The sequence below is a fragment of the Raphanus sativus genome, chromosome 4 (genome assembly GCF_000801105.2).
Source record: "Raphanus sativus cultivar WK10039 chromosome 4, ASM80110v3, whole genome shotgun sequence".
Taxonomy (NCBI): Eukaryota; Viridiplantae; Streptophyta; class Magnoliopsida; order Brassicales; family Brassicaceae; genus Raphanus; species Raphanus sativus.
The window spans coordinates 421,892-427,891 of record NC_079514.1 but is presented as its reverse complement, the minus strand read 5'-3'; positions in this window follow the sequence as shown (position 1 = coordinate 427,891).

Below are 6,000 nucleotides of genomic sequence, written 5' to 3'. Positions count from 1 at the left end.
ATCCTAGTTGATATGGATCTTTGGTCGTAATCTGATGGATTCATCCTCTTATTCTCTTTTGACCATATCACATTCTATTCTCGGTACTTTGGATCATAGATCTCAATACATATTCATGGCTATCATCTCCACTATAGATCATTGTATTCTTATCATAGCCTGTCCAAGAATCAGTCGATCTAATCATCATTTCTTTAAGTATGAACACAAGGAATTTCCTTCATAATATATGCATGGACTGTTCAGGGACGTTCTTGTAGAACTCCTTTCACTAAGTATTACTTAGTCTTATCCTTTACATGCATTATATGCTTTATATGCATCTGCCTTTCGTTTCAGTCCATGAATAGCTTAGGAACAAAACTATTCTATGAGAATTTCTTTTCTCATCTTTCTGATACTTTTATCATTTCTTTATCCAGTGATCAATCATGCTGCTTACTACATTTCTCTTTTCTTATATCCAGACCTTTATCACTTTCGGATTTGTAGTAGCATCCACCACATAGGAGTATATCTCCTTATAATCTGTTCCTTGGTCTCTGTGAGTATCCTTGTGTAATCAAGTCATTCTTTGAATGCTTTAAATAGGAATATGAACACCTTAGTCCATGTCTCACGATTTCTTTTCCTTTCCCACACAGGACCCATTTTTCACTGGTTTTATCTTATCAGATGGTGTTTCTAAATATGGCCAATACACCCATCTCTTTTATAGATTCTTTGAATCTTTCTTAAACCCCCACAATTTCTTTTATTCTATGAATGCATTCTTGTATTCTCGTGGGTTCTGATCCTCGCTTATATCTTTTAAACTCAAGTGCTATTTTCTTATGCATCTTTATCTTTTGTGTATGTATGTGTCGACACTTCTTTTATAGTGTTCCATTGTGTTCCAGACATGAACTAATCGATTAGAGATTTCATTCTTACTAAGAACCTTTATTACCTTGCAGTTTGGCGTCCCAAACTACATGGTCTGGTATCTTAGATGTTCAGCTGCGCAGCCTTATCTAAATGTCTGGTCTGGTTTCCCTTATGACCTCGGATATGTCATTTATTTGCACCTTTCTTTTTATTTCCGAGGTTCCTTATCTTATGGAACATATTGGTCTATCTTTAGACTCTATAGCAACTTGATTATGTCTCTTCTAGGACATTAATTTCGTGGTGCTTAAGCTGGTATGACTTAGTCATTCTTTTTCTTTTCTTTTCGGGTCTAATCTGTCTGGCATTCTTTTAGCTAGCTTTGTATGATCTTTCTTTGGACGTCTTAAATCATATTCTCTGGTCCGAGGATCTTGCCAAGACAAGGATGGTTAATACCATTCCATTTCTCTTTATACTTGTACCAGCTTATTTCTTTCTCCCCCTGATGTTGGATAGTCGGATTCATCATGTAATCCGTAAACCTGGCCTTAATCTGATCACCCATATTTTGGCTCAAGGTCTCTTATAAAATCGTGGGAGGAAGACATTCTCATATCCAACATATATTCCCAATCTTATTTCATCTTCTTATGAGGTTCCATCCTAGACGGCACATATTATTGTGGTGGTCTATACATAATATCTTAGGATGGTCTATGTCTGGATCATGACCCTTTATAATTATTAGATGGGAATATCTATGCTCACTTTATATGGCCTGATGCATCTTATCTTTCATACATGTAAATCCATAATGTCTCCAAGCTTATAGACTTTGAAAGTCTGAACCTTATAGGTTATGGTCTGTTCGACCAAGCTCTTATATCTTATGGCCTGTTTGGCCAGGCTATCATATTCTGTTTGGCTATCATGTTCATGTTTTTATAGTATGGTCATGGACCACACGGGGTGTGTATTCTCCCCCTCATGAACATGCTATAAATTTGTTTGTGTAAGGACACTAAACCATTATGCCATTTCGTGATGCTTGGGACAATTGAGCCTCATGAGTTTCCCTTGTGTACATGTTTCACAACGTGAGATTTCTATGGGATAACTCTTTGTGCCTTTGTAATATTAAATTTTGCATCAAGTTTGGACTAGGATGGCTAATCCGGTCATGCCATAAAGTGTTTAATTTCGTAGGTCAACCAATCTGGTTACCTAGGCCCTGTGCCTTTATCATACTGATCCTTGGCATAGTCTAGATCAGTAGAGAATGCAGGTATAGTCTCGACCATTTTCTATGGTCTTGGGCAATTTTTCTGATCTCATATATCTGAAGGAACTTTTGTTTCATTTGCCCATTGGTTCAATGCGGAAACCATTCATTTTTAAATCTTTATAACTCAATGGGTCTTTTATTGGGTGTATATAATGCCTTGGCCGAGTGACTATACTCTTATTTATAAACTCATATATACTCTTATCTATATCATAGAGTTTTGATGTCGAGATTTTTTTTTTTCAAGGCATCTGAAGTCTCATAATCCATCTGATCATTTTCTTTTTCATGAGTTTCATACTCTATTTGATCAGTATGGTCATGATCCATGTCATCTTCACCATCTCGGTAAGCCATGTTGGCTTCCGGATTTTTCTTCAAACTCTCTATGTAAAGCTCATACAAGTGCTTTGGAGTTTGGCAATTATTTGCCCAGTGATTACCCATACCACATTTGTGACACAAATAAGATTTTATTTAAGGTTTAAAAGACACACTTCGACCTCGACCTCGACCACAGCTAAAACCGGGTGTGGTACTACGGCCTCGTCCTCGCCCATGTGTCTTAAATGTGTCACGACCTCGTCCATAACCTTTCCCACGGCTAGGGCCGGAATGGTTGTTGTGCTGGACGAGATTACTTTCTTTCTTAGGCTCCAAAGTCAGCCTAGAAATGTCGGGTAATGATTTTGTACCGGGAGGTCTCATCTCACTGTTTCTCATTAATAACTCATTATTGGTCTCAGCCAATAGTAAACAGGATATCAAATCAGTATAGGTGGTGAAACCTCTTTCTCTATACTGCTGTTGCAGTAACACATTAGAGAAAGTCTTGTTCAGTTACTTCTTCACCACATTGTTTCAACATTGAAACTATCTTAAACAGAACCGAGTTGTATTCATCCACAGACTTATAGTATTGAAATCTCAGGTTCTTCCACTCAAATTTTATCCTTTGGTAATAGCACCGTTTTATGGTGATCATATCTCCGCTGTAAGGCGGTCCAAAGTTCTAGTGGATTTTCTTTACTGGGATACTGATTTCTTTAGACTCTCATTTAGATGGTGGCTAATAACTAATATTGCCATGTATCAATCTTTCTCGTTTGGCAATATCGCCTTATGTGATTCATTCACCAAGTCCTTTTGACTTTAGGATAACCTCGGTATCCAGTGCACATTTTAAATGATTATCTCTTTAGAGATTTAGGACAGCATAATCCAAGTTGATTTTCGACATCTCATATTATATATCACTCAATCTTTATAAGAAAATCAATCATATAAATCGTGTGATCAAGCAAACAATCGAGTTAATGATTTCCTAATAAACAAGTCACACGGCTTAGATATATGTCTAAAATATAAAGTTTTTCCTTTCATAGAACGTTTCTGAAAATATAAATTTTCTGAAAATAGAAAGTTTCCTTTTATAGTAAGTTTCTAAAAATAGAAAGTTTCCTTTTATAGTAAGTTTCTAAAAATAGAAAGTTTCATTTTCTAGAAATATTCTGAAAATATAAAGTTTTTTTTTTTTATAGTAAGTTTTTAGGGTTTATAATAAATCGATCATAATTATGTTTTAGGAGATGATCAACTTCAAAGTTTAAAATCGATTTGATCATTCAGATCAATGATGTTTTCGAGATTCAAGAACACTTAGTGTTTTGGTTTTAATTGATTTAATCAATCTCTTATTGAATAAGGAATATTTGTGCTTCTAACAACCTAATGACCGTTTGATCTAGCAACTTAATGGGAGAACTAAACCAAATCCTAATTCCTCAAATTTATTTAGGGATTCAATTGTCCTAGGTTTTTAGGTTCATCAAATTTTAATGTTCAATCCTTTAACAAACAACCAAATTCGTTTTGATATGGTTCCAAAGGGTGTTTCAGATTTTATTTACCTTTAGATTGGAGAGAATCTGAAACTGGACCACCTAGAGAGAGGAGAGGAAAACCGCGAACGGCTTGAACATCTATCGCGAGCAAGGAACGGGCTGATCGGATCGTCCGGAACCTCTACCGGCTGTTGGATGAACTGTCGGATCGTCTGGTGGCTTATCGGGTGCTGATCAATTCGTCGGATGGTCAGTATGTGTGCTGGTCGGATGAGAATGGAAAGACAGCTAGGGTTTCCTTTAGTAAAAAGGAAATTGTCAACGCGGATTGAAACGGAGGTGGAGAACGCGTCTGAAGTCGGATTGAGACGAGGTTTGCGGAGCTGGATTCTTCTCGTCGAGAGCTTCAATTTGATATATGGAACGTCGGCTAACTCCTTATGGTTTGAGAGATACGTCGATTTGAAGTTGCGTCCGAATTAGGGTTTTGAATCAAGTTGACGGCGGTTCTTGTAATAGCTCGTGAGAACGCGTCCGGTATCGGATTGCGATGAGGTCGACGGCGTTGGATTCGTCTCGTCGAGATCTTGAATTTGATAGGTGGCTCGTCGTCTGGATCCGTCGGGTTGAGGAGATACGGTGTTTTGAAGTTTCGTCTGATTTCTAGGGTTTATGGTGGTTGCTGGGAAAAGGGGTTTCGAAATTCATTCAGGGTTTTGTCAGAGCTCTCGTGCTGATAACGTGTTGTGAAAACTCTGATCTTATTATTGAATCAAAGTGTTCCTTATATAGGAAATACATGGCGACATGGGCCTAAATACAATGGGCCATAAACGGGCCAAGATTACAAGTAAATATGTAATGGGCTGGACATCCATAAACATAATATTCATAACACTCATAGTATAATATGTCTAGACGTAATATTCTCAAAAATAAAAGGTCTAAGAAAAATGATGAATCCAATCGAAATCAAGGGACTATTAATTATAAATATCGGTGTGACATTATGGCGGGGGGTTTTAAATAGTTTCCGGAGATGGTTGGGTCAGTTATAAGTTTAGGCTGGGTTAAAAAGGGCCCAAGAAAGGCCCGTCTAATATCACGTAAAGCGAGAAAAGTAATAAATGCATATTACACGGAGAGTATGTGCAGAGGAAATTAAAGAGAGAGAGAGAGGACGGTTTTGATCTCTCAGAAGGTCACGGGGAAGAAGACAGACTGTGACTTTTGTATTTCCAGCTGCCATAGCTTCTTATTCTTCTTCCGGTGGGTTCCGTTTACTCTCTCACGCGTTCATGCAGTTGGTATCTGATCATTGTTAGCTCATTTCATTTAGGTTATATATATATTATATGAATAATTTGAATACGAAACTAAAGTATGAACTAGAAAATTGTTGAAAGTGAAAGGGACGACACGAACTTGACTGAGTTACTATTGGAGGAGATATTGTCGGAAGAGATAAAGATGTCACTAGAGATAAAGATGCTATATCTTAGAGATAAACATGTAATTAGTTGTTGAGTTTATCCTCACCAAGTCGGTGTAGGGAGTTGTATAAATATGTTACGTATGTGAATGAATAGAAAAAAGCAGTTCTATAAGATTACATGGTATCAGAGCGGAGATCATAATCAAATCTTCGTGTGTGTTTGTTTGCTTGACGAACAAGTAAAACAATGGGTGATGATGCTAAGATAATCGTGACAAAACAGAATGAAGTTATGGGGAGTTCACCGTATGCTCTGTTTTCGTCAGACAATCCAGGTGCCTTGATTACATCCGTTCAGTTGAAGGGTGATAATTATAATGAATGGGCAATGGAGATGGGTAATGCTCTTAGGGCAAAGAAGAAGATGGGGTTCATTGATGGAACACTTCCTAAACCTAGTGAAGAGAGCGGTGAGTTGGAATCATGGTTGAGTGTTAACTCAATGATTGTGGGATGGATCAGATCCTCAATAGAGCCAAGAGTTAGATCGACTGTGACATTTATAA